Source organism: Brachyhypopomus gauderio, unplaced genomic scaffold (assembly GCF_052324685.1).
Source record: "Brachyhypopomus gauderio isolate BG-103 unplaced genomic scaffold, BGAUD_0.2 sc47, whole genome shotgun sequence".
Lineage (NCBI taxonomy): Eukaryota > Metazoa > Chordata > Actinopteri > Gymnotiformes > Hypopomidae > Brachyhypopomus > Brachyhypopomus gauderio.
Window position 1 is genome coordinate 1343228 of NW_027506873.1, and position 13085 is coordinate 1356312.

The following is a 13085-nucleotide window of genomic DNA, read 5'->3' on the forward strand; positions in this document are numbered from 1 at the left end:
ATTTAGCAATGTTGCGGAGATGTAGAAAAGCTATCCTAGTAGTATTATCTATATATTTATCAAATGATAGGTCGGAGTCGAGTATGACGCCTAGGTTTTTGGCTACTGTACCAGGTGTAATGGGATAGTCTGCAAGATTAAGCATTAAATTTGGAATTTTCTGTCTTGCGGCCTTAGGGCCCACAAGGAGAACTTCTGTTTTGTCCTCATTTAATTGTAGGAAGTTTAGAGACATCCAGCATTTAATATCTCTTACACAGGCCTCAATTTTTCCTAAACTGAGTTTGTCATCGGGTTTGGCTGATATGTAAAGTTGAGTGTCATCCGCATAGCAGTGAAAATTGACACCATGTTTGTTTATAACTGTGCCCAATGGTAGCATATATAATGTAAATAATAGTGGTCCTAAGATGGAGCCTTGCGGGACCCCATATTTAACCATTGTACGTTTGGATGAAATATTATTGAGCTCTACAAACTGATAGCGATTTGTTAAGTAAGACTGAAACCATGAAAGGGCTGTGCCTGAGACTCCAACCCAGCGTTCTAACCTTTCTAGCAAGATCCTATGATCAATTGTGTCGAAAGCTGCACTAAGATCAAGAAGCACTAGCAGTGATACATAGCCTTGATCTGATGCAAGGAGGAGATCATTTGTTACTTTAACTAATGCTGTTTCAGTACTGTGATGGGGCCTAAAACCAGATTGGAACTTCTCAAATATGTTATTCCTATGCAGATATAGGCATAATTGCTGGCCAACAGCTTTTTCTATGATCTTAGATATAGGGTTGCAACGGTATGAGATTTTCACGGTATGATAACCGTCTCAGAAAATACCGCGGTATCACGGTTATCACGGTATCACAGTTAGTTTGTATATTATTAAAAGATACACTGACCCTTAAAGAAATTACAACAAGTTATTTTTGTTCAATTAACTATTTATTGTAGAAACCTGGAACTATTGTATACAAAATGTGTCCTTTAAAAAAATAAGCTGTACACATGTTTATATAAATACTGCAAAATTAGATAAACCTAAATCATGGATTTCAGTACAATTATTTAAGTTTAAATTATTTAATATCTGATAAACTCAGCCGGGGTCGCTGTCTGATCAACAACTGTTGTAAACGTCCGTTGTACTTCCAAGTTAGAATATAACCAGATACTGCAGGAAGAGAGGATTTATTTCTGACATGATCCTCACAATAGAGATTTCTATTTTAAGGCTTTCACACCGAGTCTGGTTTTAACATATCAAAAACAGGCACGTTAGAATTTGAAAATGAACGCATGTAAATTAATGGCGTCTTTCACATCCAGTGAAAGAAAGGACCTTAAAAAGCTAGGTTTATACTTTCACTAGTGACCGTAGCTCGCGACTCCGCACAGTTCTTTTGTCTTACGTTAACAAATACGAGCCTCTTGTAATTCCAGGACGAAACATGAGAGAACGTGAAGACGTTAAGATTGGGCGTTTTGGAAATAAACAACCATTAAATAATGTGATTAAATAAGCGAATTATTTCGAGTAAATTTATAAATACTTAACTTAATTAAGTTTAAGGTGCTGGGAAATATTGAAACGGACCTTTAAAGTTACGTACAAGTACTTTAATTCCACCTTATAAAGGTGTATGAACCCTGCAAACATGACTTTGTTCATTGCGCTGAGGCGCAGCGCGCGCAAAGTTACAAAATTCGAGAGGTGCACGACCTCGCGAATCGACAGCGCGCGAGACCAAGTATGTCCGGGCGGAGCCACCGCGATTACGTCATTTTCGCCGCTGATTTTAGTTTAGCTTTTTTTTGTTAAATAATGTGTTAAGTCTGATGCACTTTCTGCCATTCTCACCGCTGTGTGCGGAGTAGCTGAACCGGAGCGGAGTTGCGCATGCGCGGGTCAGTTTCTCCGCTGGCTTGCTTTTTACCGGTAATAAGCAAACGCACACGATATGATAACCGTGCATTTTAATACCGTGGTATACCGTGAAACCGGTTACCGCTGCAACCCTACTTAGATATAAATGATGTGTTTGAAATGGGTCTATAATTAGATAGCACAGTCGGATCAAGATTTGGTTTCTTGATCAGAGGTTTGATAATTGCTAATTTACATGATTTGGGCATGTGACCTATTGTAATGGATGAGTTAACTATAGTTAGAAGAGGTTCAGTTACAGCTGGTAATACTTCTTTTAATAACTTTGAGGGAACTGAGTCTAGTGTGCAGGTAGTACAATTTAAGGAAGATTAATTTTGGGAGTGGATGAAAAGCATCAAGTTTTTCTCCCGGTATGTAATTTAAATCAATATCAACAAGTCAGTCCAATTGGCCAGCTGTCAAGTAACCTTTGTTAAAAGTTGAACACTAGACACTCACTGGAATATAACTACACCCGTTATATTCCAGTGCAATACCACCCCACGCCAGTAGCTGGCGATCAAGATAAAACAGGACCTCCTCTCTGGGACCCACAGATGAGGTAAGCGCCAGAGGTGAGATTTACGGCCAGACCCTACTCAAATTAACACTGGCCTTCACGTGTCCGGAACGCAGCACGGTCGTTGATTGTTTTTCAAGGGACGCTTTTTATTGCTGCGCACACCTGCAACAGAGTGCAAATCTAGCTTGCTGAGAACGAGGGATGTTCTGAACCACAAATTCTACCAAACGTTGAAGTAAAAGATGATGCCCCAAAGGAACTTTTGCCAAAGAAAGGAGCCGTGTCTGTTGTCAGGAAGTACATAGGGTTTTAAAGATCGGACGTGGACCAGTCACTTACTGCAAATGCTCTCAAGCAAAAGTTGTCGTGGCTGGTGGTAATGAGCAATCTGCTGCACCACCCATAAAGCTGTTTATACTTGACGCGTCACGACCGGCATGAGGGTTCGCGCGGCAAAAATGACACAATCGTGGTAGTTCCGCTCTCGTGTGTTGAGCTTGTGCACCTCTCGATTTTTGTAACTCTTCAGTGCTGTGTTTTGCGCTAAGTTATGTTTGCAGGGTTCATACACCTTTACAAGGTGGAATTCAAGCACTTGTACGGCACTTTCAAGGACCATTTTCAATATTTTCCAGCTTAAGTTACATATTTATACAAATACACATATGGTTGAAATGATTCAAAATAAATCGCTTTTTATCACATTAAAAGAGATGGTACCGTCTCTCCAGTATTTGACCACTGTTATTTATTTGTTTAAATATTATGTTATTTAATTAAAGGTAAGATATTTGGGACTTTTCAGTACAATACAACCATTGACAAATGTATTTGTTATTAACAAATTGGTGTGCAATTTATAATATTACATGTAGCTGGTTCACATAAGTTGTATAAACCTACAGTTTTGATGTTGTCTGAAAAATGTTTTAAATTAAAGGTTTTGTATTTTTACTGCAACTGTCATGCTATATGATTCATTCACTACTTTAGTGCTACAATTTAAAAACTGATCATGTGGGGCCATGCAAATTTGTATTGCATGTAATACTTACGTAGAGACATTTTTCTAACAGTGGAATAGGGTACTCAATAGGGGTGCAGGAAAAAATCGATTAGAGCTCGAATCGCGTTTCTAACATTGAACGATTCAGAATCGATTCTCATTTTTTTTAAATCGATTTTTATTTTGGGTGCGTGTGTGCCTTCTCAGCCACCGTAGTGCTAGTCAAAGCTGTTTCCTTGTTTTGACTATGTGCAGGCATGCTAGTAAAGCTACATCGGGATGTGTAGTGTACGGTAGGCTTGTCACGATACTAAGAATTACAACTTCGATACGATACTTAAAAAAATATTGAAATTCGATACCATTTTCGATACCAAAGTCAGATACGGTGCTAATTTCTGTTTTAAAGCCTTTTTATTTTTGTTATAAACAAACAAATGAATGCTTTGTGTTTGAAAATGCTTGAAATTGTAACTTCATCTCACAACAAATATCTGTCTGACTGAACAGTTATTTTGTGTTAACAAATTATTCGCTTTTTTATCACATTATTTAATGGTTGTTTATTTTCAAAACGCCCTTAACGTCTTCACGTTCTCTCATGTTTCATCCTGGAATTACAAGATGCTCGTATTTGTTAATGTAATACAAGAAAACTGTTCAGTCAGACAGATATTTGTTGTGAAACGAAGTAGTTACAATTTCAACAATTTCAAGTACTTTAGCCTAAATTGCAGCACTTTTCAAACCTGAAACACACTGAAACAAAAAGCAGCATTAAAATTCGTCAGGTAAGTGTTCATTCCCCTGTTTTGAGGGGTGTTTCTTTTATACTACCACATATAGTTTCGGACAACACTGCAAAGCGGAAAGTATAAAGCCTCCACCGCTCGCAGAGGTTCGCGCGAGGTGCGCGCGGAGTCGAGCGCTATGGTCACTCAACCAGGCTTTAGCGCCCTTCGTTGAAATGTTCCAAAAGCACCGCTTGCAAACAGGCTTGTTCATGTCCTTCGGTTTTCCATCTGTATCTGCTTCGAATCCAACAGCACTGCGTTTGCTTTAGCTGCCATATTAGCATTACAAACTGTCCTGTGCATTACGGCAGCTTGGGTGGGTCAAACGAAAGCGCATTTTATGTAAAAAGAATCGATACTTAAGGGAAATGAGTATTGTACCGTTTCAGAATGTTCAGTATCGATACGTATCGATATATCGATTTTTTTTTGACAACACTAGTGTATGGTATTTGTTGTTGCGCCGCTAAAGTATGAAGTCCAAACGGCTCCGCGGTCTTTGAAAGCAACCATTTGGAAACACTTTAGATTTTACCGTCAACCCGGCCCGGGTTAGAATGGGCTTGATCGTTTGCACACGCATAAAGACGCTACAGATGATATTCGGGAGTTACAGTAGCCGGGTTTCCATCCAAACCTTTCGAAAAAGTAATGCACAATTTCCAAGTTTCTGCAGAAAAAAATGCGAAGCTTGTTTCCATTCATTACAGTTATGCGAATAAACTTTAGATCACGTGAGAGGACGCCAAACAATAGTGGTTTTTACATCCATCTGGCAGTTACGCATTTTTGCACGTTGAGGTTTTGAAACATTTTTTTTCTTTTTCTTTTCTATACATGGAGAAGGTAAATTCAATTTTTGCTCTCTCCAGAACTGTTTTTGTATGCATTTGCCATCTTTACATCGCGATCATGTACAGAACCACATGACTTGAGGCATGATGCGTCATCGTTTATGCGAAAACCCCTTTTCCATCCAGTTTTTCTGAATTTTTACACCTCCTAGCGTAAAAATCTTTTTGCGATATTTGGGGCTTTTTTTCGAATTTTGGACTTTTTCCATCCAGCCTAACTAGATATTTAGACATAATACTGCTGTAATATTGCGAAGTCGTGGTCAGAGGTGAACTTCGGTATAGCCGGTGTGTATTTTATTTAAAATAATTAACACCCTTGAGCCAGTGTGGCTTTGGACATAGATAATGTCGTTTGCTGTGATGGATAATTAAAGTCTAGCTCTTGTTTATGCATAGAAACTAGTGGTGGGCCGTTAATGGCGTTCGTTAATTTGATATTCTTATCGGGCGATATAAAAATTATCGCCGTTAATCTATTCTTAAAGTTGGGTTGGGAACTGGGTCAAAATGGGTAAGCAAACTATGATGACTTTCAACTTGATAGTTTAGCTCGGCTGTATTCCTAACCAAATTGCACAGTAGGGGCGAGAACGTGTTTTCAAACCTGTGAATTACAAATCATACGTGTGTTTACATGGGTGCCGCCACGAAGTCGCCAGGTTTACTTCATGGAAAATTAATTTTTAGGAACGTAAAGTGTTACCGGAGCGGAGCTCGGAGCGGTCGTTTTCTGCATGGTCCGTCACTAGATTTGTCGCTGTTTAAATATTTCTTTTTAATCAAATTATGTCCATGAGGTTAAATGTACTAAATATTGGCTTACATTTCAAATATCATGTTTAGCTGAATAAACCATTGAACACAAGTAGCCTACATTTTATTGAGCATGTTTTTCTTCAAGTATCAAAGTAGAACAGCATTCTCAAGCAGTCATTGATGCATTTTGGAAACAGGAGATGAGCCCCTGGTCTAATGCACCCTCTGTATTGTTGGGAATTTTCTTCTCCGACCCAGACGGGCCCCAACACCGCCCCGATGAACCGACTGGTTCTTGACTGAGTGGTCCAAGCAAAGTCTTGACAACAAAAGTTCTTTTAAAATGATTTATATAGAATATAATTAAATGCAATATAATAAAAGTATACGTGGTACAAACTCTTCAGTGCACTGGTGCTAGTTTGCCTAGGAATCTACCTAACCCAAGTGGATCTCAGCAGTGTCCAAGCGAAAAGCCTCCCGTGCTGGGCGATGTCCTTTCTTTCATACTCTGTCCATAAGTTTCGATTTGTTAAGTTTCGATAACTCCCCAATCCTGGCTGCTCTCCATGGAAATTCACCTGCTCCTTTTCTCCCAGCCTGTGTGCCTGGTTATCTAAAAACTGCTTGCTACACATCATGCACTGAATAGGCCCCTTCTGTTCTCCTCAAGGCCATTAAGGCCTCCTTACTCCTGCTTTCCCACAGTCTCCCTGAAAAACACTAAATTGACACATCAAGTTGTTAGCCTTCAATTTTCTTTTTTCTTACAGTATTAAGAAACCCTATCTCAAAAATGGACTTTTCAGTCATTACTTGGGTAGCACGCATATGAGCCATTTTAATATAGATTAATCTAGATTAATTTAAAGAGTTCAGTGAGATTAATCTAGATTTAAAAAATTAATCTATGCCCACCCCTAATAGAAACGTAAATCAACAATATAATCTGTAGCGTCTTTATGCGGATAAACGAGGGGAGTCGGAATTCGCCACAACACACAAGCCAAATCTGTCGCATATAAAATGCTACAGGCACCGTTCAGAAACTGATCAGTTCAGTTAAATGTGTTCAGTTCAGTAGATATATGCGGCTTTTAGAAAATACGTTTTAGAAAATAAATAAATATATATATATATATATATATATATATATATATATATATATAATTTTTTTTTTTTCATCTGTGAAGTGGAAGTTCTGGCAGCTAACGTAAGCCTACCCATTTTAATAATGTAACAGCACTTTTATTTTTGGAAGCACTTTCATATAATTTATATTTTTGTGATTTGTTAAGGAAAAACATGTAATTTTGTTTCTGGAAGTGGCATGTTCTCAGAAATAGGCAGCTAGCCTAAGCCTAATTCTTGTACGAAGCAATTTGTTGTTTTTACAGAAAGAGCAGTATTTTTGTATAATACAATTTTTGAGTAGTGGCCAGTTCTGGCAGCTAGCCTAAGCCTACCAATTTTATTTACTTTACTACAGTTTTATTAGTTTAATGTAGTGTTCTGAGTGTCAGCCTCAAACAGACATGTTGTCAACATGATAACATTATTGCAATATGTTGTTTGAGGCTGACACATTAAGTATTATATCGCAATCGATCGCCAAGTATAAACGCCTCCGCCGTTCGCACGAGGTGTGTGTGCGGAGTCGCGCGCTACGGTCACTCGCGAAAGTATAATTCATTAATATAATAATTTATATTAAATTATATATATTTTTGCTGATGCTCGTCCAGCGTGTCGCGTGCCAGTGACTATGCCTCGGCGTGCCATAGGTTGCCGACCCCTGCTGTAGACGGTCAACCAGTTTCAGCTGTGGAAAATTCAATTAAAACAGGCGAATACACCACAATTAAGCCAACTACAGGAAAGTCTGATGTATGGAAGTCATATTCCATTGTAATTGGAGAGGGAAATCGGCTTGTTGTGATTGATATCAGAAAGTGTTGGTGTATGTCACCTGACGGCATGTGTTTGGACTGTGGTAAGAAAGGGGACAGCGCGATCCATCGCTATATTGCTGTTTTAATAAATACATGAAAATTTCAAGTACTAAATCTAATTAATTCAATTCATATTAGGATTGCGGGCAGGGGCGACAGAAATGTGTATGTGGCAGGCGGGTGCGGGATTAAAACAAGCGATTTTTTGGCCGGTGCAGGTGGGAGCGGGACTAAAACAAGCAGGTGCGGGCGGGACCGGGATTAAAACAAGCGATTTTTTGGCGGGAGCGGGTCTAAAACAAGCGGGAGCGGGATTAAAAAAGCAGTCCCGTGCAGACTTCTATACTGTACATTAAAAGGGGTTGATAACATGTTTATTCAGCTAAACATGATATTTGAAATGTAAGCCAACATTTAGTACATTTAACCTCACGGACGTAATTTGTAATTACGTAATTTTTTTCAAAAGCCGGTTTTGGTCCTCTGCAGTTTTAACGGTTAAAAAGAAATATTTAAATAGCGACGAATCTAGCGCTAGGACCATGCAGAAAACGTCCGCTCCGGTAACACTTTACATTCCTAAAAATAATCGTTTTTGAATCGAATCGTTGGGATCTGAAAGAATCGGGAAAAAAATTGAATCGTGAACCCAAGAATCAATTCTGAATCGAATTGTGGGATTCCCAAAGATTCGCAGCCCTAGTACTCAACCACTCTACTGCAGTAATTCTTTTTATAATCAATGCACATCATACATGGGGGAAAAATTGTCAAATACCGTGAAACAGATATCATTTTAAAAAAATACCGTGATATAGAATTTTGGTCATACCGCCCATCACTAAGATATCCTAGATATGCTAAATGTGTAGATATGCAGAAATGTTGATATGTAAATATGTAGATATGTTAGATATGTAGATAAATATATATGTCTCAGTAGAGAGATGTCTGGTCAGCTGGGCCAAAAATTCTACACAAGGTTATACCAGTGGTTCCCAAACTTTTTCTGCCGTGCCCCCCTTTAGTAGATAAGAATATTTTTGCGCGGCGAAAATGACGTAATCGCGGTGGCTCCGCACGTTCGCGAGGCCTCGCGCGCTGTCGATTCGCGAGGTCGGGCACCTCTCGAATTTTGTAACTTCGCGCGCGCCGCGCCTCAGCGCAATGAACAAAGTCACGTTTGCTGGGTTCATACACCTTTATAAGGTGGAATTCAAGCACTTTTACGTCACTTTCAAGGTCCATTTCAATATTTCCCAGCACGTTAAACTTAATTAAGTTAAATATTTATTCATATACTCGAAATGATTCGAAATAATTCACTTTTTATCACATTATTTAATGGTGGTTTATTTTCAAAATGCCCAATCTTAACCTCTTCACGTTCTCTCATGTTTCATCCTGGAATTACAAGAGGCTCGTATTTGTTAACGTAATACAAGAGAACTGTTCAGTCAGACAGCTATTTGTTGTGAAACGAAGTAGTTACAATTTCAAGCTTTTTAAAGTACTTTAGCCTAAATTCCAGCACTTTTCAAACCTGAAACACAAAGCAACATTAAAATTCTTCAGGTAAATGTTCCTGCCCCTGTTTTTGAGGGGTGTTTCTTTATACTACCACATATCGTTTTGGAGAACACTACAAAGAATGTGACGCGGCTAGTATAAATGCCTCCATCATTCGCGCAGATTCATAGATGTATATTTCTATCTATATAGATCTATGTATGTATATATATATATATATATATATATATATATATATATATATATATATATATATATATATAGTGTGTGTGTATATATATATATATATATTATTTTGATGCCTGGTGTAGCGTCAGGTAAAAATGTTCTTTCACCGGTTTTGCAGGGGTTTTTTATTCTCCACTGGCACCTATTGTTTCGGAGAACACTGCAGTGACGCCTCCACCGTTCGTGCAGGGTCGCACGAGGTGGGCGGAGTCACGCGCTACAGTCACTCGCGAAAGTATAATTAAACCAGGCTTTACTTCCAAGCTCTGCGCCCCCCCTGCAATAGCTCCTAGGTGGGGCGCGCCCCCCACTTTGGGAACCACTGGGTTATACCATTATCTGCCATGTTATACTATCTCAGTATCTTTTTAGTGATGCCCATTGACCGATTCCCAGGGCCCACCTTTAGCTATCTGAACAATAGTCAACAAAATTATGTACAATTAACAACACCTTATCCATCATTTTATTATTCAGTCCCAGGTCTTTAGCATTGTCGTTTGAGAACAGAAATACTACCCATATACATTGTGTTCATTTGCACCTCATTAAGCAGTCCCACCAGGATTTCGCGGGCTTTTTTTGTGATTGTTGCGGGCTAAAATGTTTGATGTTGCGGGTGTTTTTAAAAAAAATTGCGATGGAAGTTGCGGTGTGTTTTTGCTTTTTTGTGAGTACATTGCAATAGGGAGTAAATGTTGTATGGTTTCCTCTATTTAGTAGTCCATTTTAATGATCTATTTACCTATTTATTCAGGGTTGCCAACTTTTCAAGATCGCTTGGAGTGAGATTTGAACCTGGAGGGGGTGGCGAACATTAATTGTTGACGGGGAGGGCGGTGTTAGCGAACGTAAGTTGTTACCAGGCGGCCTGTAAAATGGACACAAATTAAGTATTATATCAAGATCGATCGCCAGTGGTTGACGCCAGAGCGAACTAGTAACTCATAGATATGGATCAGAGATAAATAAACTTTATCTCTGACTTTAAACTTTATCTCAGTTTAAAGTTTAAACTTATAAACTTTATCTCAGACCCTCGCGGCTTGCGTGCGCTACAGTGACTTCGTGGGCTACCGTTGCATTGTGGGGAATGTAGTGTTTGTGCGTGCAAAACACCATCGGGCAGCTGTAGCCTGCAGGCCGGTTCTAATAGTAATTAAATATCATCCAGGGGGCCATAGATAATAAATTCGCGGGCCGGATCTGGCCCGCAGGCCTTAACTTTGACATATGTGCTCTATGTTCCTCTCAAGATTTTGTATGCCCCGCCCCTTGAAACACAGGTGTTGGGACAGAGAATGCACAATGATCCCTCTCACTTTCTTGAAATGATCCCTCGAAGTGCAACAGCTCGGTGGCAGAAATGGACTTTCCGTCTCTTAAAAGACTATGAAAAATCACTTGGAGTGGGTGGGCTGGTGCTAGAAATGTTAAACTTGTTGGAAATACATGTATGAACCCATCGTTGTGAAACAACAAAACACTGAAAACAAAAAAAACTGTTTATCCCCGCTTTCATGTAGTGTACCGGGATACTGCTTTTCCAGATCTTTTTGCCGTTATTTTGGTCGCTCATGCTGCTTTCAGTCTGGTCCTCTTGAACGTATATACGGAAGTAAGGCGGGAGTTTGTCGACGTCACATCAAGACGACATCAGTGATTGGTCAAATTTGCAGGAAAGTTGCGGTGATTGGCTGAAGTTGCAAAACCGCCCTGAATTCGCGGGGTTTGCTTGAAATTGCGTTGAAGTTGCAAATCGCAACATCGCGACTTTCTGAAGGGTCTAATTAAGGACCAAAATATAACGTGAAAGTCTTAAATATAATCATTAGGCCTCCAACAATGTATGAAGGAGTATAAAAAATATACTTCACTGAGCAATAACAATGTTACTAATAATGAGTTAATTTCAGCAGGGACTAATTAACTTTATTTGAATGGGGTTATACTAATGAGCCCCTGCAAGATTTCATTATGTAGTGTCCATATTAACATTTTTGGGTGATGTACCCTTTTAACAGTCCGTTTACTGCTGTGTAAGCCTTTTTAAATTCATTTGTGATGTTTAGGATTGATACTTCTTAGATGTCCATAACACACACACAGTAATAAATCAGTATATGCCATCTATATACTGATTTATTTTATAATGGCAGTATATGCCTTTATTTATTTATTTTTTTTTATATGAGTTGGGCATATATTGTACTTTTTTAGCCTCTGTACAGCACTCAGTCATATAAAATGTGCTTTATAAATAAACTTACTTACTTACTTTAATCTAATCCATGTGTGTGGTTATATGCTGGATTAAACTGGTTGTGCTTTAGCATTAAGTTCTGGAGTCCTGTTAGGCTATTAGGAGGTATCTTTGGTATCTGTGTACACCAATCCATCTTTGAGGTCATCTTCTCTTTTTGCTTTTGCAGTGTTCTTTCTCATAGACTCAGGTGATTCAGGCTGCTAGAGCCTCCCTGGCTTGTTTAAAGTGTGTCTCTGTTGAAGGTTCTTTTACAGAGTGCCTAGTACCTATCTATGTCTGCAACTGCAAGTCTTTGTTTTTTTTTAAAAACTTTCTTCAGATAGAAAAAAAACATGGGTGGAAAGACATGATGTGCTCAGACATGTTTTAATTGGTCACTCTTTGACTAGCTAGTGTAACGATTCTCAACAGCAGGAGGGAAGCAAATGCACATAGATGAATATTTATTAAAAAGGGAGTAACAAAACACTAAACTACAACACAGAAAGCAGAAAGGGACTACGCTAAACACAGAGGGGAAGATACAGTCAGATGGGTAAGCAAGATGACTAGGAAAAGATAACACATGAGAACATTCCAACTAAACAAGTCACATAAATCTAAAGGGGAGAATCATAACACAAAGGGAGAAACGACTAAAGGGGCAGCGGGGCACAAACACCAAGCCATGAACAAATACCTAAACGGATAACAAGAGAATAAACAACCGATAACCATGAACGATAGGGAAACTAACATACATAAAGAATACACAAGTACTAAGTGGAGTGGAGGAAAGTGCCAAGGGGAGAGAAACATAAACTAACAACGGTGACTAGAAACGAAACCAAGAACATGAACAGGCGTAAGGAAAACTTGGAATCTATAGCGAACAGGAAAGCAAAGAAGGACACATGTACAATGACCGACGACAAGGGATAGAACGGAGGGATTTAAATACACAGAAAACATGGAGGTGAAACAAGACGCAGGTGGGAATATTGAGGACAGGGGCATGGCAGACAGGGGGGAAACCAAGGGAACGGGGAAAACTAGGCGGGACCAGGGAGGAGGGTGGAGCTGGACGTGACAGCTAGGAGAACTTAGAGGATTGGGCTGTTCCAAATTAGTTTTATTTTTGTTTCCATTTTTTGATACCTTTACATTTTCCCCCCTCTATGATCCTGGGATATTTGTTACATAAAGCATTGTGATGTTCGTTGTGTGTTGCTAAAAGAGGCATGTACCATGTACATATAGTAGG